Source organism: Ambystoma mexicanum, chromosome 12 (genome assembly GCF_040938575.1).
Source record: "Ambystoma mexicanum isolate Mex_15411 chromosome 12, UKY_AmexF1_1, whole genome shotgun sequence".
In the NCBI taxonomy this organism is placed as follows: Eukaryota; Metazoa; Chordata; class Amphibia; order Caudata; family Ambystomatidae; genus Ambystoma; species Ambystoma mexicanum.
Genome location: NC_090936.1, coordinates 1,003,017,412 through 1,003,041,515, shown reverse-complemented (window position 1 = coordinate 1,003,041,515; position 24,104 = coordinate 1,003,017,412).

Below are 24,104 nucleotides of genomic sequence, written 5' to 3'. Positions count from 1 at the left end.
TTCAACAGCCTTGGATCGTCTCAGAAGCTCAGACCCTCAAAGCGAACATGTGCCCGACATATGATCCTGGCACAGATTATAGACACCTACCTTACTACGCCTAGCCTACAAAAAAACCCTTGCTGCACCAACCTCCGCACTGGACTCTGCCAAATTTTCCTACTTCACAAACAATCTCATGTTGCATACATCCTTGCAAACTTCATCTACCCTCCAACCTTCACTCATAACTCCCAGCTAACTCATTTTGCAATCCCATTGACCCTTTTGCTCCCCATATGGTCAAATACGTAACCGTCTCACGCCAAGCTCTTTAACCTCGCTCTCTGCTGGACTCTTCCCATGCCTCCTTCAACTGTGCAACTGACCTTCCCTTATTGAAGAAACCATCCTCTGAACCAAACGTCCCAGCAAACTATTGTCCGGTTTCTCCACTTCCCCTTTAGTCCAAAGTCCTTGTCAGGCTCGTCTCAGACCGTAGATCACCAAGTACCTTGAGGATAATGGCCTTGGAGATCGACTTCAATCTGGCTTCCATAGTAAACATTCCAACAAGACTGCACTTATGCATGTCTCCAACTTTCTCTCTAATGCTCACCACTCCAAACTCACTTACATACATCATTTTGGCCCTTCTTGACACTTTCAACGTTGTTGAACCCTCCTTTATCCTCACTCCAAAACCTTGGGTTTCGTTTTTCCTGGATTGCTACCTACTGTAAGATCCATCCTTTAAAATCTCTTGGAACCTTGGAACTCACAAACCTCTGACTCCCACCCCTCTCCCTGTCATCATCCACCAAGGACCTCTGCTCTTCACTCTCTACACCTGTGCCCTAAGACTATATATCAGCAAAAAGGTGATGGTGAAAGCCAAAGGATAACGCTTTTTAAAAATAAATTGTATTTGGTTTGTTGTAAACCTTTACAAAATTCATCAAACATCAAAAAGCATAATTAAAACAAAAGAGAATCTTACAATAATTCACTTAATACAACAAGTCTACACATCGATATATACAAAAATACGTCCTAAAATTACATCTCATAATTTCATAGATTTAAAACCAGCTAAAACCCATGCAACCATGCCCCCTGCCAGCATCCTACTCCTTCTCATACAAGTACAATCACCCGCAATTCAAAAATTCCAACAGTGCAAGGCCATCAGGCATTTTTTCTAAATAAAATGATCATTGATGCAATTGAAATCTAGCCCCAATTTTCCTAGATAAAACAATATCCATGAGCAAAGTGCAGTGCAATCGATCAAAAAGGTGTCTAGTGTTTCTAAAGAGTCCTTACTGCCATAGAAACAACAGAGCACCCACTTCACTACAATATATATTGTTTATTATTGTGCATTTGTAAGGTGTGTATACACTAAGTAAATTGTGTTTCAAAGCACCCACAGGGCTACAGGGAGGGAAAGGCAAATATAGCAATGAAAGAGAGGTGGTCCTATTAGGCCTTGTGAGCATTCAGAAAGAGGGATGTGAGGGGGTAATAGTGTAAGTGCTAGTAGTAACACGGATATGGTGAGTGGTCAACTGCCAATAAATAAGTGAGGCCTTTGATAGCATAGGCCAGTGGGAGCCTAAGGCAAGTGCTGGGAGTGGGCAGAGGCTGTAGGCGATTGGGGGTGTGAGGCTAGGACCCAGGGGGACACATAAGGGGACTGGCCACCAATCTCAGTGACTGCGGGATTTAGCAAAGAGGGAGAAGAAGTGAAAAGAAAGGTTTTGCTGTGCTTCCGGAATTTGAGGTGATCCGGCTCAAGACTAAGAGGAAGGGGGGGGGGCTATTCCATAAGAGGGAGCCAGCCGCGGAAAGAGATCATCCACCAGTTTGCTGTTTAGCGAATCGCTTGACACGCAGAGAGTTGGTGCCAGAGGAACATCAGGCTCTGGAGGGAGTGTATTTAGTGAGAGCCAGTTGTAGATCGTGTGGTCCCCTGCCCCAGACATCCTTATGGATGATGCAGAGGGTTTTGAATTGAATCCAACCGGGAGCCAGTGGAGGGTTTTTAGGGCTGGAGAGATGCGGTCCCTGGGCCTGAGGCCATGCATAAGTCTTGCAGTCCTATTCTGGATTAGCTGGAGGGGACATAGAGAGGAAGAGGGTAGATTAAGGAAGAGGCTATTGCAGTAGTCAAGCCTAGAGAGAGTGATCTTTAGAGACATTGAGCTTCTGGGGAAAAGTGAGGAAGGAACAGGTAACTGTTGTTCTCCAGCATGGGTCTGGCACGGATTCACATGCTGATGAATATTCCCCATCGTCAGGCTGGGAATCCTCGGTAAAGAAAAAAATCAGTTTGTTTCGTTTCTGAACTGTCTTCCTACTAATAACCAATCACTGGTCTCTGGGTCATTCTGCCCCCAGCCAATGACTGCCCTCTACCTAAGCCCCTTCTCAGCCATCTTCAGATTTGGGAGCACGTAAAGTGGCAGTAGGACCAAGAGAAGAGCCACAGAGGGGTTGGAGGGAGGGTTTGCATGTGAATCCATGCCAGACCCATGCTGGAGAACAACAGTTACAGGTAAGTAACTTGTTAATTCTCCAGCATGGGGTCTGGCATGGATTCACATGCTCATGAATACAAGAATACATAGCAGTACACACATACACAACGACGGGAGGTGGCAAGGCTCAACATCAAGCATTTCAACAACTCTTAAGCATCTCTTAGCTCCTCACCACGCTCACCTTCAAGCTAACATGTTGCGCAGCACTGCTTGGCTGACTCTGGCCTCTTCCCTGGAATCCCGGTCGACGCAGCAGAATTTCGTGAAAGTGTGCGTCGATATCCACATAGCTGCCCTGCAGATGTCCAGCAGGGGCACCCCAGACAGGAATGCCGTAGTAGCAGCGGTCGCTCTGATTGAATGGGCTCGCGGACGGCCTGGCAATGGTCGTTTTGCCAACCGTTGACCGTGCATGATGCAGCTGGAGAGCCATCTGGAAATGGAAGCCTTGGAGAGGGCCTGTGATGTCTTCCAAAAATTCTTTGTGCGGTCGACGTAGAACTTCAGCACTCTAGCCACATCCAGCGAATGCAGAGTCCTCTCAGCCGGCGACGAAGGAGACAGGAAGAAAAGAGGCAACACCAAGGGCTCGTTGAGATGGAAGTCTGATGGCACCTTCGGCATGAAAAAGGGGTGCGTCCTCAGCACTACCCTCGTCTGGTGGAATGTCAAGTACAGAGGCTTACAGGAGAGGGCCTGGATCTCCCCCACTCGTCGTGCGCAGGTGAGCGCCACAAAAAAAGCATAGTCTTCCACGATAGGAATTTCAGCGGTGCCGAAAGCAAAGGCTCGAATGGCAGGCCCATGAGCGTGGTCAGCACCACATTGAGCTCCCACGCCAGGGACGCAGCCTTCACTAGCGGTAGCGATCGGAACAGTCCTTTCATGAACTCCTTCACCAGGCGGCGAGACCACAGCGACGACCGCCTCTGCGTTCTGGTGTAGCGGGAGATAGCCGCCAGATGAATTTTGATTGAGGCATGCGCCAGCCCCACCTTGGTCAGCGCCAGAAAGTACGGCAGCACTTGTGTGGCCGTAATCCGTAGAGGGTTGATCTGTGCACGGCACCAGACAGACCCTCTTCCATTTATGTCCATAGCACTTAAGAGTGGAGGAAGCCCTGGCTTTGGCAAGTACCTCCTTGCAGTCCGCCGGGATGTCGTAGCCTCCGAACTCTAGTGCTGCAGGAGCCAGGCCTGTAGGTTCAGAGATCCTGGGTCATGATGCAGGATCGCACCTCCTTCCCTGGCAAGAAGATCCGCGTCCATCGGTAGCTTGACTGGACGGGACGCCGACATGTCCAGAAGGTCCGGGAACCATATCTGCCTCGGCCACGCCAGTTCGACGAGGATCATCCTGCACCGGGACCGTCTGAGTTGACTGATGAGTCGCAGGAGCAATGGCAACAGAGGGAATGCATATGGGAACAGGTCGTCCCAGGGGAGGGAGAATGCATCCCCCCATGCTCCCTGGCTGGGGAAACCTGCTGGTGAACCTCCGACACTTGGTGTTAGTCGCCGTCACAAACAGATTGATCTGGGGATTGCCCCATCGTTGGAATAGGAGATCTACTGGATCTTGCCGAAGCTCCCATTCGTGGCAGGAGCACAGCTCCCTGCTGAGCGAGTCGGCAACAGTTTTCTTTACTCCTGCCAGGTGAAAGGGTACCAGGAACACCCCCTGGGCGACGGCCCAATGCCACAGATCCTGTGCTTCCTTGGAGAGAGCTGGGGATCTGGTCCCCCCCTGCTTCCGGATGTAGAACATCATGGTGGTGTTGTCAGTGAAGACCCTTACCACTTTGCCTTTGAGGGATGGAAGGAAGGACCCGAGGGCCCAGAACACAGCCAAAGCTCCAGGACGTTGATGTGCAGCGACCTCTCCTCCGGGAGCCAAAGGCCCCTTGCGTGGAGGTCTCTGGTGCGTGCGCACCATCCCTCCAGGGAGGCGTCCGTCGTCACCGTCTCCTGATGCGCTGGGGTCTGGAAGTCCATGCCCGCCGCGAGATGCGTGTGGGTGCCCCACCACTGGATTGCTTGACAGAAAGTCCTGCTGAGGGAGATCTTGTCTTCGAAGCTTCCCACCACTTGTATCCACCGGGCTTCGAGGAACTCCTGCAGCGGCCGTATCCGCAACCTGCACAGTCGCACGTGGTAGATGCATGACATCATGCCGAGCAGGGACTTGATGGACCTCACGCTGGCTACTTCCATGGTCAACAGCCGTTGTACCTTGCCCAGGATGGCCTTTATCCTCTCCTCCGACGGTGAAGCCAGCCGCGCCACCGTTTTGAGCCTGGCTCCCAGGAACATGGCGTCCTGCGATGGCACCAATCAGGACTTTGCAAAGTTTATCGAGAACCCTAGTTCTGTGAGCAGGTGGACAGTCCTCGCTGTGTGGTCAACGGCAAGTTCCTGTGACTTCGCTCGGATGAGCCAATCGTCCACATAAGGGTAGACGTGGATTATTTGCAGGCGCATCTGCGGCACCACCGGTGCCAGGCACTTGGTGAAGACCCTTGGTGCCGGCTTCAAACCAAAGGGCAGTGCCTTGAACTGATAGTGCCGCCCCTGGACCACGAAGCGTAGAACCTTTCGGTGTCCCTGGTGTATGGGGATGTGGAAGTATGCATCCTCCAGTTCCAGAGACAACAGGACACCCCCTTCTTCCCGCTGTCCTAGCAGGTGCTGGAGGGTGACCATCTGGAATTTTTGGGATCGTATGTATTTGTTGAAGTGGCGGAGGTCCAGGATAGGCTGCCAGTCTTCTTTCGGACAAGAGCATCTCTCTACCTCCAGAAGTAGCAATGGGATGTGATTCTTTCCTGAACACCAGTGGAAAGTGTGGGCACTTCCTTTGGAAATCCATAGTGTGCCCGTGGGCCAGGGCATCCAGCACCCAATGGTCGGTGGAGATTGATTTCCACACGCTGACAAAGTTCACCAGCCGGCCTCCCACCGGGGTGCTCCGGTGGGGGCCAGACGTCACAGCAGGTTCAATACTGCTTTGCCAAGGCCTTGCCACCTTGGGCCCATTGGCGATGATGTCCACCGGCCTTGCTGCGGCCTCTGTAGGCTTCCTGCATCGAAGAGCGGGCCGCTTGACGGTACGATGAAGAGCTGCTGCCGAATCCTTTGGAGGCACCCTGAGACTTACCTCCAGTGGTCCGAAAGGACGGCCGCTGCTGATGAAGCGTGCCCAAGGCACAGACCGTCTCAGTGTCTGCCTTGATGGCCTGCAGTGACTCGTCCACCGCCTTACTGAACAGGTTGTTCCCATCTAAGGGCATGTCCAGTAACCTGGTCTGTACGTCCTGACGGAAGTCAGTGGCTTGAGTCAACCGCGGCGGCAAAGGCAAACGCCATTGCCCATCTGGCGAAACCCAGTGTCGGCGATGTCCGTGGCTACCATGATGGCATGGTCTGAAGCCACCTCGCCCTCTTGTAGGATTTCATGGGCTTGTGCCCTCTTGTCGTCCGGAAGGAAGTCCAGGCGGGGGGCGATTTTGGACCCCACAGCTCCCTATGGTGCGGGCCACGATAGCGAGAGCTTTGGCCGCCTTGACGCCTTGATGGTCGTCGCTGCCAACGAGATGACCAGACGTTCCATGGCGTCTAGCTTCTGCCCCTCACCATCCGGCGGGGGAAGTGGAAGTCGATGCCGGCGCCCCTGCTGCTTTCTTCTTAGCCACCACGGAGACCACTGAGTCCAGGGACAGCTGCACCCTTAGGCACATAGGAGCGGAGTCTGGGACCCGGTACTTCTTCTCGGACCGGTCTCTCTTCGCAGGGGCCGTGGACAGGTTCTTCAGAAGGGACAGTCCTTCATCCCAAATCTCATCCAACAGAGGGACTGAGAGTACGGTCTTCCTCTTGGCCTCCCGTCATTGATTAAGGAATCCCTCCTTCTGCTCTTCGGGGCATTGTTGGGGAGAAATCTTATTCAATGGCTAATTTCCCTTACCTAGCGAGTCCCTCAGCAGCTTTTCTGGATTTCTGGTGTACATTTTTTTCCACTTGGTAAGAGTGTGAGCTTTTCCCCCCACTCTTACCCATGTTTTGCCATGTGTATTTCATCTGTTTTTGTGATTGTGGGCTCTGGAGTACACCACTTCAGTTGCCCCCTTCTTTTGTGCGTTACACAGCACCTTCAGTGCAGTGACACCGGGTTGTTTTTTTAGACGTCCCACAGACTCCATTTCTGGGGCTGACTACTGTCCCCAGAAAAGGGTAAAGTTGCCATTAACTTTAGTCATTTAACCACAGATCCAGTACACCATTTTACATGGAGTACTGGAAAGGGTTAACCCTTAGCCCTTTTTATCTGTACCTCCTAGAGCATTGTTTCGCTCTTTTAACATTTAGACTTGGCTGGTGGCAGTGGCATCTACCCTAACTTTTCTACCGCGATTATACTATATAAACGTGGTATTGGTTTAGGTTATTATATTAGCCTAAAACTTAAACCCACTTGACCAAATACTTTTTCTATTGGCTCCGGTTGGTTTATTCGCCATTTCTTTTTGTTAAAGTCCTTCTTGTGTTTTACTTTACGCGGCAGACCAGGTTTGCCTTCTTTGTTCACTGTCTTTTGGCGGGCTTCTGCCAAGAAGCCCTCATCTAGGCACCTGGGTGTCTAGGTGGCCTGAATGTAAGGGAGAGGCGTAGTCACCCCCTGCACAGGGTATCCTAGGAAACCCAAGTCGCACTTTGCCATGATTGGTTGAGGTGGTTGTCCGGGCTGGACAACCCCCCTGCTGCGTGATTGACAGCCAGGCTGTTTGAATGGGGGATTTTCGCATAAAAGGCAGGACTCTTGGGCTAGAAGTCAGAGTCGCCACTGGAACTACAAGGAACTGAAGAGAAGCTGAGAAGAAGTCGGCTGCTGCAACTATCCCGTCCCGGTGAAGCCCTGCTGCAGTCCTGAGCTATCTACCCATCGACGACCAGAGAAGATCCAATCCGGAGTCATCTTCCCTTGAGCCTGGTTGGGATAACCAGCTCATCTTCTACAGCCAGAGGATCCTCTTCGTGGTCAAAATCGCTGCACACTGCTGTAGTGGTCCAGATAGCCATCTGAAGAGCCTCTCCTGTTTTTAAGGAGCACACCTTTTATTCACCGTCGCTGCTGCCGGCTTATGCCCTGTGTGGTGCAGACCCCTCCCGACGTCATCTTTCTTACCGAAGCTCCAGGAACCGTGGGTCTGCAGGAAACTACCAGGAACAACTGCCGTGGCACCAGCTCCTTCATTGAATAAGGTACTGTGTTCTGCTTGAGGAAATCGGGAGAATCCCCTTTTCTCCCCCTACAAGGCTTGCCCTCATCTTCCCTCCTTCTTATAACTTTTGCTTCCTCCATTGACAATATCTAAGTACTCCTGGCTACGTTGAATCGTAAACTGTCCAACTGTGTGATCCTCGACAACAGGAACCCGGTTCCATTTGACACTGGCTCCGGCCTATTGACTCATGAATTTCTGTCCATGAGTGTTCTCTGATTCCGTCTGCCTTGACAAAAGTATTGCCTATGATTTTTGCCCCCAACTCTCTCTGGGTATCTCAGGTGCTAAGTGTGTTTTTGACCCAGTAACATTTTTTGCCACAGATACGCGTTTCTTTAGTAAGACTGAACTGTCATTACTGTCAAATAGTGAATGCATATGCATTCCCGGTAACGTCTTTGGTTCACAACACCGGTCCATTAAAACATAGGGTACTTAACTTGAAGTTATAACGTGCAAAGCAAATTGGTTAGTTGTAGTATATTTTACGTGTAGTTTTGAATTAATAGAAGTGTTGTGTTTATAACAAATGGTTTAAAAATAAATGTACTTATATTTTTTTACCTGAAACCTTGAATCAGTGCTTGCTTGAGTCACCGGAATTGTGGTCCCTTTGTGTAATCGCCGCTACTGCTCATATACCCTTGAGATAAGCCTGGCTGCTCTGCTACTGCTACCACTTTAACATAGTAGTACAGGCTTGTACCAAAAGGTAAAACCTGTATTACCACCTGTAGTCTTAATTGTGTGTAGTGGTCCCTAAGGGCACTGCACGGGATTCTGCCTAACAGGCATAGCTGGAAAAGCTGAGGCCCTGGCAATCATGGCGTGAACAGAGTCAATTTCATCAGGAGGGGAAGCCCGAGGAGGGGGCGATGGCAGAGACAGATCTCCCGTCGTCCGTCCCCATCGTCATCTCCGTGCCATCCCTCAGCTGAGGGGACCGATGTGAAGGATGGAAAGGTGGGAGTGGATGGACTCGCCTCCACTTGGCTGGAGGGCTCCCCGATGTTCCAGGCACCGCTGGATCGTCCACCGGCGGTAAGGGCAACCTTGTCCTTATCTCTGTGCACAGGGTGTGCAGTGCCAGCAAGATGTCTTCTGACCTGTCCGACGGATGTGGCATCAGTTGCGACGGGAGCGTCGGCAGAAGCTCCTCCGGTTCCTCATAACCTGTCGTTCGTCGGCTCCAGCCTCGCTCTCCACGTCTGCCTCGTCGGGAACTTCCGCAGGCCCTGACCTTGTTGAACTACTTGTCCAGGACGGCCTTGATGACAGACAGCTCATCCTCGGAGGAGATATCCGAGTCCGCTAGGACTACCACGCCCCCCCCCTCATCAGCCCAGGGCTTCACAGGGGTCTTTTTTTCAATCGTTTGGAAAGACGATTCCCTCCCAGATGGCAGGGAAAACTACGCCTTGAGGCCGTCTCCACTGGGGTCGCCTCTGCAGGCTTCGCCAGGGATGCCATGACTCCCTCAATCGAGGCCTTAGCCGGGTGAATCTGGGCCTTCACGACCATAGGCCTTCACCATGGCGGGGGAGGGTCACCACCTCGCTCCCCCTTGGCTTTCTCCGTCAGGATCGGCTGAGGCTTCTTCCGAAGCTTACCCGGGTTCTCCAACTTCCTTTTCACCAAGCCGGAGCGTTGGCTTGTGGTTTACTGTGTCGGTAACATTGCGCCCGGCCTGGCAGCTGAGGAGCACGAACCAACGGCACCCACTGACTCACAGTGCTTTGCCTTCCTATAGGCCCCCGTCCTCATGGTCCAGAGGGACATGTTCTTGCAGAATGCACAGCCCTCCTCCATGTGCGACTTGTCATAGTGCAGGCAGTAGAGACACCGGGAGTGCCCATCTTCCTTGAAGACGTTCTGGAGTCCACATCCTGGGCAGATCCTAAACAGCTTGGACCCGATGGGCATAGAGTCTCCTTTGTCTTGAGCCATGACTACACGGCGTAGGCCTCAAAGATCTTCTGGAATCCTCCTAGAAATGAGATTCGACAAAAAAATGAATAAAAAATAAATAAAAATCACCCTTGAGGGGCATAGACATTTCCGAAACGGGTCCCTGTTAATCAGAAGATAATCAGTGGATCTTGAGGTTCGAATGGACCGAAAAATGAGAGTAAACTCTTTGAATAAAATGCAACACGCAGTAAAAGGTCAAGAGCTAAGCACGCGGACTCCCAACACTTGAACATGTGGTAAAAATCTGACGATGGCTGCCAGTGGAGGGGCTTAGGTAGAGGGCAGTCATTGGCTGGGGGCAGTATGACCCAGAGACCAGTGATTGGTTATTAGTAGAAAGACAGTTCAGAAACGATACAAACTGATTTTTTCTTTACCGAGGATTCCCTGCCTGACGACAGGGAATATTCATGAGCATGTGAATCTATGCCAGACCCCATGCTGGAGAAAGGGAGGATTCCTTTGAGGCGGTGGAGTTGAAAGTGGGCCTTCTTGGCAAGGTCCTGGATGTGGGGAAGGACGGAAAGAGGCGTTGATGACTCCAAGGTTTTATCTTCGGATGAAGGAGCAAGGGGGAGAACCCATAGAGGGTGGCCAAAGTGAGTGGAGGAAAAAGGGAGGCAGGACTCACAATCAGAGGGATCTCAGTCTTGCTGGCATTAAGGCAGAGATCACTGGAGGCACACCAGGACTGGATGGCAGATAGGCAGTCAGGAATGATGAAGGAGGCAAGGAGAAGGTCAGAGGGACGTTTGAAGAAGAGTTGTGCCTCATCTGTGTAACACTGGAAGTGAGGGGAGTAGGTGGAAATTAGGTGTGCAAGCAGGGAAAAATAGGCATTAAAGATCAAGGGAGAAAGGTTGGAGCCCTGGGGGAACGCCACAGGTGCAGATAAAGCTGGGAGAGGAGAAAGAACCCAGGATAAGCTGGGAGGGACGGTCAGTGAGGAAGGTGGTCAGCCAGTCCAGTGCCCGCTCCGCAATGCCGAGGGTATTGTGGAGCCGTTTTATGAGGATGGAGTGGTTAACCGTGTTAGAATTAAGAGATGCAAGCAGTTTTTGTGCCTCTGGATGCTCAGAATCCTGACTGATGGTCATGTAGGCAACCAACATACTCAGTATGCTGGGTTAGTTGAGTGAAGACCAGCTTCTCCAAGAGTTTCCCAAGGAAGGGGGTGATCGAGATGGGGCAGTAGTTAGTCGGACAGGACAGTTCTGCAGAAGGTTTTTTCAAGAGGGTGCTTGAGGGAAGAGGGGAATGATCCAGTAGCAAAAGAGTGGTTGCAGAAATCAGCAAGTGCAGGGGCAAGAGAGCCAACATCATCCTTAATAGTTCTGGAAGAACAGGGGGGGGGAGACCTGTTTGGAGGAGACCTTCATACAGCGGACTCCAATGACCTCGTCAGATGTGATAGGAGAGAAGGAGGAGAGGAAGAGATAGGGGCAGAGCAGGGACAGGAAGCCATAGGTAGCCGGAGGGTGGGGAGGAGGAAGGAGAAGCAAGGGTGCACAAGATGTCCTGAGTTTTTGCAGTGAAGTGTGTGGCCAATGCATTGCGGAGATCCTGGGAGGGAAGAGAAGAGGTGGAGACTGCAGAAGGGTTGGCTAGCTCCTTGCAGATTTTAAAGCGTTCAGCCGTGTTGTAGGATGACGTGCGCTTGGATGAGGGCCCTTTTCTTTGAGCGAATGAGAGTCGGTTTTGCCTTTGGGGCAGGCGACAGGCCAGTTTGTCAGAGTGAGACTGCGGTCTGCCACTTCTTTTCTGCAGTTGTGCACTTGCGTTTCATGGCTACAAGTTCAATGTCATACCAGTTGTTGCGCTTGGAGGCATGTTTCAGACGGATTCTCATGACTGGGGCAAGAATGTCAAGCGTGTTAGTGATGGCAAGATGGAGGTTGCTGAGAGCGGAGTCAGTGGTAGAGTCTGCAGTGGGGGAAAGGGAGATATGAAGTTAGATGCGAAGGCAGCAGCCGACACTAGATTGGACAGATGGTCATGAACAAGGTTGGCAGGGCTGTGGGAGGTGCAGTCAGATGGCAGAGAGGGGAGAGTGGTCTGACCAGGAGAAAGGGGTGGCCAGTGTGGATGATGGCATCAATAGTGTGTCCAGCCAAGTGGGTAGGACCAGAGTGGGGAATGGAGAGGGATAGCGAGGTGCAGATGTCACAGAAGAGAGTGGATGCCGTGATTGAGGAGTTGAGGTAGATGTTGAAGTCACCCAGGAAAAGAGTTGAGGTAGATGTAGGAGGAGAAATCAGCCCATTCAGAGCAGAACAGGGTTGAGGAGCCAGGTGGCCTGTAGATAGTGGAAATGGTCATGGAGGAAGTGGGAGAGATGACCAGTTTGCAAACCTGGCTCTCGAAGCAAGAGTACGGCTGGGTGGGTAGGAGGGAAGAAGGGACCAACTCAGGGAATATCAGGACAACCCCACGACCAGCACGGTTAAGGCAAGGCTTAGAGATGATCTTGTAGCGATCAGGGAGAAGCAAGTCGAAAGCAGTGACTGAGCTGGCATAGAACCACAACTCGGTAAGAGCAAGGATATCAAGATCAAGATCTTCAAGGAGGAGACAGATGTCGGCAGAGTGCTTGATAGCAGAGCAAGCATTAAGCATGGCTAGATGCAAGAGGTCACTGCCTTTGAAGGTTTTCCATGGAGGGGTACTGGGGCGTGATACACCCGTTGGAGGAGGGGTGACAGAGAGTGGAACAAGTAGCAGCAGGTGTGGGAAGGAAGTTGATGAGGGACTGCAAGCACCAGTCAAAGAGGAGGAGGTTGGGCTAAGGACCCTGAACCAAGATAGTGCCATTGTGATGGACATTAATGATGCAACTGGATGATGAGAAGCCCACCAAGTGTACAGGAAAGACGATCAGTGAAAATCTGCCTCGAAGTTGCACCGACATAGGTGTTTGCAATAGGTAGGCCAGGATTAGTGGTCAGCATGTCTTTAAGCTTTTTTCTTACAGACATCATGAAAGAGGGAGGATAGGTGACAGTATAGCAATTAGAAAATATAGGGGAAATGATGAGTGACATAATGGCGACGGAGAAAAGGAGGAAGATAGAGGAGGGTCTGCACAGATCAATGCAAGCACAACTCACCAGGCGGCCTACTAGCCAAGGGAAGCAAGAAAACAGATGCAATGGGAACACTTTAGTACCGACAATAGGGTGCAGAAATGTAAAGAAACACCAGGATTCGAATTTGCACAGAATGCAATTCAAAATGGGATGCAGATGAACAAGTTACTTCTTACCTGGTAACGTTCTTTCGACGGGATGTTCCTCCGACGTATTCCTTATCTTTGATAATACGTTTCCAGCTTGCTGGCCTCGGAAATTTTTTCTGTAGAGGGCGCTGCACGTCGACGTCCGCCGAGTCGATGTCCTTCGACGGCCACCGTATCGGCGCCGACGTCACCATGCCCATAAATACCCATGCGCTGTGTCCGTTGCTCAGTTCCGTTTTGTAGCATAAGAAAAGTCATGCCTGAATTGGTTATTGACCTTGAAGGAGCGTAAGCTGCAACCACAAGGGAAGTTATCACTGCGGGGATGGATGGGAGGGGCGATAAGGAATACGTCGGAGGAACATCCCATCGAAAGAAGGTTACCAGTTAAGAAGTAACTTGTTCTTCGAAGGGATTGTGTCCTCCGACGTATTCCTTATCTTTGATAGACTCCCATAGCAGTGGTATGTAATTGGAGGTGAGAGTGTTATGTATCCCTTTAGGGATGGACCGAATGTAATATGGCCTTGCCAAATCTGGTCTCTTGAGCAGTGGAGGAATCCAGATTGTAAAAGTTTGAGAATGTATGTGCGGACGACCATGTGGCAGCCGCACATATGTCCCGGACCAGTACCCCTCTTTGGAGAGCCGAAGAGGCTGCGATACCCCTGGTTGAATGAGCTCTGAGATTTTGGGGTGGCTCTTTCCCTGCTAGTCTATAAAATTCCAGGATGGCCAAAATAATCCACCTGGAGATGGTTTGTTTTGTTATAGGAAGTCCCAACTTGTGACCTGAGTATCCTACAAACAGTTGGTCTGCTTGCCTGATCCTAGCCATTCTGCTGATGTAAAAGCTGAGAGCTCACCTAGGGTCTAGCTTATGTAGCCTTTCCTCCTCTTTCCCCGGATGGGGAGGAGGGTAGAACGAAGGTAAGGTAATTTTCTGAGTAATATGGGAGGAAATTAGGCTTCACCTGTAGGACAACTTTGTCCTTTTGGAAGATTGTATGTGAGGGTTTACAGGAGAGAGCTTGTAGCTCGCTCACCCTCCTGGCAGATGTTAGTGCTACCAATAGGACAGTTTTAAGCGTGAGAAATCTCAGCGCGCAAGAGTGAATTGGCTCGAATGCAGTGCCCATTAAGAGGTTTAAGACTAAATTTAAGTCCCATAAGGGAACCTGGAATGGTTTTGGAGGGTAAACATTAGTGCGCTTGAAGATAGAAAGCGCTGCGAGATAGCCTTTTACAGTGCCCACTTGAAGGCCCGAGTTTGCCAAGTAGAGTAGAAACGATAACACAGTTGGTGTACCAAATGAAAAAGGGTCGATATTCTCTTCCCTACACCAGCTGCAAACTTTGTCCCAACGGCAGCGGTATAAAGACTTTGTTGCCGGTCTTCTGGCCAAAGGCAACACCTCCATGACGTCATCAGGGAGATCCCAATCCTTGTACCTCAACCTTTCAGAAGCCAAGCATGAAGGTTGAGGGTTCTGGTGTCTGGATGGAGAACCTGACCTCCCTTCTGCGAGAGAAGATTCTCTTTGAGGGGAAGACGGATTGGAGGACAGATGGACATATCTAGAAGGTCCGGGTACCACGTTCTCCTGGCCCAATCCGGGGCAATTAGGATCATGGTCTTCCGGAATCTTCTCAACCTCCTGATCATTTGAGGAATAACGGACTGGAGGGAACACGTAAAGGAGTGGAAACTCCCAGTCCACTACGAACGCATCTCCTAGAGCTCCTCTCGGGGGAAATTCCCTTTAACAGAACAGAACAGATTGCACTTCTTGTTGTTGCTTGTGGCGAACAGATCCACCTGAGGGGTTCCCCAAAGGGTGAAGATCTCTTGAAGGACTTCCTGAGCTAGCTCCCACTCGTGCGAGACTGTGCTCTGCCTGCTCAGAGCGTCCACTGTCAAGTTCTTCTCTCCGGCTAGGTGGACAGCCGATAGAGAGATTCCTTCTTGGATTGCCCAAAACCAGAGCTGCATCGCCTCTCTGCACAGTGGCAGTGATCCTACGCCTCCTCTTTTGTTGAGGTAGTGCATAGCCACCGTGTTGTCCGTCATTATCAGGACATTTCTCCCCTCTACTGATGGCAGGAAAGCTTTCAGCGCTAGTCCGATTGCTCTCAGTTCTAATAGGTTGATGTGTAGTCTGGACTCCGATGGAGACCAACGACCGCTGATGGTCAAGTCGTTGGCATGGGCTCCCCACCCCGTGAGTGAGGCGTCTGACTACGGTTATCTCCGGCCATGGTTGCCAAAACAGTTCTCCTTTGAAGATGTTCTCTGGATAGGCCCACCATTGAAGGTCGCGGGCTACCTTGTCCGGAATCCGGAGAAGATCTGTCATTCTCCCTGAGAATTGCGACCAGACTTCAGTGCCCACTGAAGAGATCTCATACTCAGGCGAGCCTCTGGCACAAGGAAGATGCAGGATGCCATGAGGCCTAGCAACCTCAAAAAGTCGAAGGCTGGGAGACGTTGGGCATCTTGAAACTTGGTGACCATCTGTAGAATATCTTGAGCCCTCACCTCTGGTGGCGAGGCTTTTCCCAGGGAAGTGTCCAGGACCGCTCCAATGAACAGGAGTCTCTGTGATGGTATCATCTGTGACTTCTTTAAATTGAGGGAGAAGCCCAGTCTGTGAAGGAAGTGGCAGACATAATCTAGCTGGGGCTGGGCCTGTTCCGAAGATACAGCCCTGATCAGCCAGTCGTCCAGGTAGGGGTAGACGTGGATCCCTTCCCTCCTTCGACTCGCCGCCACTACCGACGTCAGCTTGGTGAAGACCCTCGGGGCAGAGGGGTAGACGTGGATCCCTTCCCTCCTTCGACTCGCCACCACTACCGACGTCAGCTTGGTGAAGACCCTCGGGGCAGAGGTCAGCCCAAATGGCAGAACTCAAAATTGATAATGAGAGTCGCCAATTGCGAACCTCAGGTATTTCCTGTGTTTGAGATGGATTGGCACATGGAAATCAGCATCCTGAAGGTCCAGAGATACCAGCCAGTCCTGGAGCTGGAGGGCCTGAAGGATCTGAGAGAGTTACCATCTTGAAATTGTCCTTGCAGAGGAACTTGTTCAATTCTCGTAAGTCCAGGATAGGTCTCAGTCCTCTCCCCTACTTTCTCATACCAAAGAAGGACGGAGTACCAGCCCTTGTTCCTGTCCGCTACAGGTACCCGTTCTATGGCACCTTTCTCTAGCAGGTCTATAATCTCCTGCAAGAGGAGCGGATCTGGAACTTTTAGAGAGCTGTTACCCTGTGGATGACTGAGGAATGTGTAGAAAGGGTAGGCAGTAACCTTGGGCAACTGTTTCCAATGCCCAAGCATCTGACGTTATAGCCTGCCATTCCGTCAGATGGTGAGTTAACCTGCCCCCTACAGGTGTATTGTGTGGAAAGGCCTCAGAGTGGTTAGGGGGTGGCTGATGCAGATGCCGAGGGTAAAGAGGCACCTACTGCTGCTGCGGTCTTAGTACTTTTGACCCGTCCACCTCGGGTGGATCTCCTTTGGCCTCTTTGAGCCGACTGTCCTCTGCCTTTTCCGAATGCGGAATAATAGCGAAAGGACTTTCCTCTTCCAGAGGTTCCTGAGGGGCGAAAAGAAGGTTGGCGGATAGCAGCTCCTAAAGATTTTGCTGCTGCTTTAGAAGTCTAACTTTTCCAGACTGTCATCAGCCTTTTTCCCAAATAATGAAGAACCGTCAAAGGGCATATTCAAAAGTCTGGCCTGTACATATGGAGCAAAGCCCGACTTTCGCAACCACGCATGCCTGCGGATTGTTGTACTTGCCACCATGGCCCTGCTGATACTGTCAGCGGAATCGATGCCAGTTTGAAGTGATTTGCACATGGCATCCTTGCCATCTTTAATAGTGTTAAGGAAGGCTTCCTTTTCCTCTCCTTCGGGTATGCAGTCAGCCGCTGATGAAGCACACTCCCATAGTGGGAGACTGAACCTGGCGAGCTTACAGGTGGCGTTGATGGACTTCAACGCCATACTACAGGCAGAGAAAACTTTCTTCGCCATAGAGTCGTACCTCTTGTCATCTCTATCCTGTGGGACAGTAGGGTAAGCGGTCCTACTGCTAGATGAAGTTGCCGCTTGAACCACCAGGCTCCCTGGAGTCGGGTGTTTTGATGAGTATTCAGGGTCAGCAGCCGCTACCCTATACTTGGTTGACAATCTTTTATTGACTGCAGGGATAACTTCGGGAGTTTCCCCAATTAGATGCAATTTTCCTTTGTAAGGCTGCATGGAAGGGGACCACCATTCCTCCTGTGGGCCTTTGTCTAATATATCTGTTAGGTCATCCTGTTGAAAAACAGGTGAAGGCGCAGACCAACCCATAAATTCAATAATTCTTGCCATCAGGGTTCTATAGGGTGTTTTGGCATGTTCCCCTGGGTCTGGCTTAACAAATTCCACTTCTGGGGAAGTGTCCAACCCACTTGCCTCATGTAGCGACTCCTGTAGGTCCTTCAGCCTTCTTTCCTCAGCGGTGAAATCCTCTGCAATAGGCAGTGTGGTCCTCTGTAACCCAAATGTTTCCTGGTCAGAATCTTCCCTCTCTTCATAAATTGAAGAAAGTCCAGGGTACTCTGACCTCTGAAATGGAGTAAAACCCATCTCTAGGGCAGAAGGAGCCAAACTCGTCGTTATTGGACGAGAAAACGATGTTGTCGACGCCGATGTAACAGGCTTCGAAGGCGCCGCAAACAACGTCGAAAAAACTGGAAGGGGTCTCGAAGAACTCGAGAGGATCGGGATCCTACTCGAGGGCATCAACGACGGTCTCGGCGTCGTGCCGGAGGTCCTTGAAATCACTGTTGGCTGTGGAGTGGCCTTGGTCCTCTCATCAGCGTTGACGATGGCGTCGAGTCGATCGACCGATGCCTCGAGGAACCCTTCGACAATGGCGTCGATCCGTGCGTCAAGGGAATCCTCGACGACGGCGAATATGGTGCCTTCTTAGCCGATGGCTCATGGCACTCTCAGGTGGAATGTTTCGCCGGGTGCTGCGACTCGCAGCGTTTTGAATTTTTGGGTTTTTCACCCGGGGTATCACCCTCAGCTGTCTTCGAGGGGGGGTCGAGGCCATGTTCTCGAAGACGCTTCTTTCTGAATTCCTCCCACTCAGCTTGAGAACTGTGTTTAGTAGGACAGGAGACCCTTTTTGAGGACACAGAAGACGAGGAATGGGACCTTCGACGTCTCTTTTTTGAGTGTCTTGATCTCGACGAATGGTGGGAGCTACTTCGAGATCTAGAATGGGAATGTTTGACGGCGAGGAGACGAATGCCTCGACTCAGCCGACGAAACTTTCGAGGAGGTTTTGGCTGACTTACCTCTCTCGAGCTTCCCCTTGCGCTCCTTCAAGGTTTTCGCCGTCATGGACATGCAGTCCTCACACACCGAACAATGGTGCTCGGATAGCAAGCACCATAAGCAGATCCGTTAGACATTTTTTTACCGCAGTCTCGACATTTCTTGAAGCCAGTTCGCGGCGTTGTCGGTTCTAATGAAGAAGCCATCGAGAACGATAAGGAATATTAGAGTAGAAATAGTTAGTTATCATGACTGAACTGAGCAACGACGTTCCGAGGCCCCACGAAGCGCGGAAAAACAGAACTGAGCAACGGACGCAGCGCGTGGCTATTTATGGGCATGGTGACGTCGGCGCCGATACGGTGGCCGAAGGACATCAACTCGGCGGACGTCGACGCGCAGCGCCCTCTACAGAAAATATTTCTGAGGCCAGCAAGCTGGAAACGTATTATCAAAGATAAGGAATACGTCGGAGGACACAATCCCTTCGAAATATTATTCTTTCTGCACCTCAGACTTAACTCCTTAGTATATAACAGGTTCCATCTGAAGCCAATAAGGTCTCTGTGGCAGAGATTCAGGAATAAATCTAAGTAATATGCAACAGTTCCTCTCTTTTTATGTTCCATGGATAGATGAGCCAGCGAGGGAACTTGTGGAATGTATCTACTATATTTATCCCAGCCCCACTGCATCAATGCAATTTCCACTTTTGTTGGGTTAGATTCCAGATACATCCATTACCGCCAGTATTTCATTGCAATGCACACACATGGTCTGAAGAAAATTGTCCTTACTGTTGATCACTTTCAAATGTTTCTGTATCGCACTATAGTGCGACCCAACATGAGCATGATTTTCACATATAGACCCAGCAACCACCACTTCACCTTCACTTGATGAAATGTCCAGTTCATACTGAATAGCAGCAAGGGGAAACGCAGTTCGGAAGTCCTAAACCCCTGCTCCAAACAACTCCCTCGATTCTGTACAGATGTTTATATAACCAAGTTTCCCATAATTCAAAACCAGAGCATTTTCGGCGTTGCTTTTCCCTCGTAAAAATTGAAGGCTGGCCAAATCAAAAAAGCGTCCATATTTCCTGTTGATTTTGACCATCCAATGAGATAGCAACATTGCTTTGCACTCAAGAATAGCAATCGCCTTTATGTGCAGTGGACTCATCATAAAGCCCAGGTACTTGATGCTCTTCTCCCTAGTCAAGGTAGTGAGATTTAAAAACCACTTAGACATACATTCCTTTCTATCCTTTTGAGAGTTCCAAAATAGTTATTTTACTAGAGTTGAATTATTAAACCATTGTCCTCAGCAACAGTGTGAATGCCCTTGAGGCACTGCAGACCTTTATGCTCTGTGAAAGAAAGAAATCTACGTATGCAATCCATGGTATGTTAAAAGTTCCAATTTTGGAGATATAAAAGCAGCTGTGCCTAAATGTTTGTTCACATCAGATAAAGATTAAAAAAAGGAAGGCAGCCTATATGCATCCCTGCCCAAGAACAATCCTCGTGTCTATTCAGCGGGAGAGATCACCCCCTTTTTCAGTCTAACTCGAATTCCTGAGCCATTTCATAAGCCAATGATCTGCTTCAGCAACCCCTCTGGGAGATCCCATCCAGCCAATTTAGCCCAGAGACTAGAGCAGTCTACACTGTCAAAAACAGCTGGCCCAGGTTACCAGTCCATGCCTGTTCTTGGATGCATCAGATTACCATACAGGTTTGGCCCGTGGCTTTTTTGGAAGCCAGTTTGCAGCACATTCAATCTCCCTACGGATTCAACCCACTCTTACAGGTGTGACAGTAAAAGGGACGCAAAGATTTTACTATCTGCATCAGTCAGTGCACTAGGGCAGGCTATGTTATTAAACAGGATTGACAGTAGGAAGGACCAACTGGCTGGATCGTTCTTGAATATTCCATTTGTTAACTTATTTGGTCCCACCACCCAGGATCCACTGCACCTTTTAATTAAATGCAGAATTGTTTCCAGATCTGCTGTGGGAATCTATTTTCCATCAAGTTTCCTTGTCTGCCCATTTTCTACTTGTGGAGGTTTACTTCCCTTCGCATACAACATACTATAGTGAGACATCAATTTTTTCTCGGAAACCGCATTTAGCTTTGTTGACTGATCATTGTCAAAAGTATACTAATCACCTCCCAAAATGCACTTCTATTCTTTTTCTTTGGGATCACTAACATTTGTTCAGCATCATTCTGTAGCAATATGGCTCTGTACGGTTCAGAGAAGTTTAAAAATGTTTGCTTCAGTTTTCTAACTTCCTACAACTTTTCATTCAGACGTATTTTTACCGTTCACCCTCCTAATGGAGGAACGAAGAGCTCTTTTTCCCACAGCCATAAAACTATTATACCCGTGAGTATTTTTCTTATTCCGCCTATCATGTTGATTTGTGACATTTCAAGGCAATGCTAACCAATCTCTCTAGAGAATCATCATCATGGTTTACACATAAGGTGTTCAATTCCACTCATCCGTCACTTCATACAGAATCTCTTCCATTTTTTGATTCATGTATCCAATGTCCCTCAGCCTCCAAGAAACCCTGATGTGTAGCATTTACCATTCGATCCACTGCACCCCCTTGTTCAACCTTTTCCCAAACTGCACCGAAAATACAGTGATCACTCCACGGGTTCTCAACTATATTAATTTCAACACATTGAACTATGCAAAGTAGTCCAGCGTTGTTAGTGTTTCTTCTCTCTTCTCTCCCCCACCACCAGATACCGGGTATAGCCTTGTGCACAGTCACCCTGTACATTCCCATTTAGCATATGTAATCCTAAAGATGCCAGTCCAATTGAACACACTCCCACACCACACCTTGTCATTCAGACCAACCGTCACCCTCTCCCCATTCCAGAATTCAGACTCTGTTTCAATTTCTACACAGTTTAAATCACCTGCCATGATGAGTAGGCCATCCGGTTTCTCAGATTTCCAATCTAGGATTAGTCCAGTGACTACATTCAGAAACCAGTTAAGTTAATTCACCTCTTAATGCCAATAGCTTTAATAAAAGCTGTGGTGTTGCATCGATATCAAGTCCACCCCCAATATACCAAAAGGTAAATTAAGTTTTCTGGCCTCCAGGTCTTGACAAGACTATCACAGATATTAGCCCTCCTGATGACCTACCCCACACTTGGCTTGGCCTCTTGGGGGTGCATTAAGCCACTTCTCCTGTATCAATACAGAACAAAAATCATTCATCAAGAGCATCACAGTCTCATGATTAAAAAGGGGAGCACTGCCCCTCGAGTTCCATGATGCAATTTTCATTCTTACTTCTCGACTAAAGAGATTGCTTGTTGCGTGCAAACAACCTCATTAATGCCCCTGCAACCCAGGACCAGTCTTCCTGTGATTTCGACTGGATTGTTACCAAATGTCACCTCACAACCTGACCCAGCCGGGGCCTGTACCGAAATCATACCCCCCCCCTATTAATATGGTCCTGTGCACCATACTCTGGTGGAAGATCCCCTTCAATATTACAATCAAAATCCATGTTTTGAAGCAGGGATTTCCCTTAGTACAAGACCTCTTACTATACCACCTATCCGTTCTGACTTGGCCCACAAATTTAACTCCATCAATATCATAGGAGGAGACTGTCCTAAGATTAGGAATTTCAGAGAAGATGGTCAGCATGTTAGCTCTAGTTAAACCAACAGGAATGTCCTTATCTCACATGGTAGTTACCATTACACTTGTTTTCCTGAGCCGTGCACAACTTTATTTTTAATAATCACTAATTATTTAATTTGCTTTTTGGGCCACCTTGCTATCGTGTGTACTGCGGACATATCAACACACTAAATCCTCTTCCGTCAGCCTCTACATCTGTTATAGTTTTTACCCAATCTTCTCTGACACCATTTTGACCAGCCTTGGGTATTTCAATTGGGAACACCCTATGTTGATCTTTGCTAAACAGCAAACTAGCAGTTGAGTTTCCCCTGATCAGGCCAGTGGAGTCTCTTTAAAAGGCTAATCGCACATGTTTAGCCCAATGCCCCTGGAACCCCTACCCTCTGCTGATCTTTGGGGATATTCAGGCACCCAAGCTTCTCTTGGCTCAAAATACTCTTAGCCCGCTGAGGGATCTCTTTCCGGTCCCATAAATGTGGAAACACTGGGCTCAGCCCCTCAGTCTGAGCTGCAGTATCAACCACAGCTTGTACCAAGGGACGCAATAGCTTTTGCTCCTCTGTAAGCATGTTAGGATTCTCAGGTCCAAATTCACGTTCCCCATCCCATTCCATACTTGCATCCTGCTGCTGGTCTGTCTCATTTCCCCTCTTACTGTACGATCAAAAGACTCGACAATAGTCAGATTTCTTAGAAACTTGCAAAAAGATTTCCATTTAAATCTACAGTTCTTAACATTTTCTGACCCGTTTCTTCCCCACAATTTTCTTTGAGCCTCCATTTATTACTCCAGAGGTGCCCTCCAAAGGGTAATTCTCCAAAGACAAGATATCCCCCATATTTTCCACATCATGACTAGTTGCTACCTTGGGTAGATTCATGGCTCACTTGTGCCCCTGCACCAATATTGAATATGGGCCGTATATTAAACAGCTCACAATAGATCACACTCCAACTGCGAGCTACACAGCCCTTTGCCAGCTGTTCACTTCCTTGCATACAATCCACTTAATCACGAGGGCCCATTTGGCACACACAGTGGCAGCGGTCTTCAAATCCACCACACACCCGCGTCCCCCAAGGAACTATTGCAAATCACTCCTGCTTCAACTGAGTTTATGTAGGCAAAGTCTTTGAATCAGGTCCGATGGTCTGCATCCTCAATACACACGATAAAAAGCCTGTAGCACCCCTGCAAACCACTCCTGCTCCCCGTTGATGACTCAATATTTCTCTCCTTTCCCTCAGCCATCTCAGACTGGATTACAAACTGTCTCACTGCAATTCATCACTGGCTAGGTCTCTTCTGCCGCCTCATGAGAACCCTTCAAAAACAGAAATCTATCTCCTGGCTTCCAATGCAATCCCTTCCATCTCCTTCCTGCCTTCCCTTCTTGCTTGCACAAAGCTCGCAATTTTTGTATCCTCTTCGATAACGGCCTACGACTGCAACAATTCATTACCACTGATGCTCGGATGAACCTCAACATTTGTAATTGTAATGGGTTATTTAGAACGCGCTTAATGCCAAGAGGTTTCTAAGCGCGGCCCTAGGGATTGAACCACTGTTGCTTTGTGCCGTCTCGCTTCTGTAAAATGTGTCCTTTTCTTAACCAGCTCTACAAAAACTAAATCTCCACTCTTGTGCTCAACAAACTCGACTATTGCTCAAGCCTACTCCTTGACATTCCTCGTTACTCCTGCCTCTAGACAAAGTACTCAACGTTCCTACTTGCAAGCTCTACAACCTACCTAGATCCTACCCACTTCTGCCTACTGACAACATGCGGGTCGGCTCTCGACACACACACACACACAAGTTCCTTCGCTTAATTTACAAAGCATCAATAGTCCTACTCCTCAGTACCTGTCTGATTACATCTCAGTTTACGCATCATCTCGTGTTCTCTCCTCAGAGCCCCTACCCCCTACCCTCCTCGGTCCTCCCTACCTGACCCCCCCACCACTACCTCTAGAAACGCGTAATGTAATTTTGTAGATCTTTAGTTTGAAGCACAAAGGTGACATTGACCTGTTTTCATATACATGT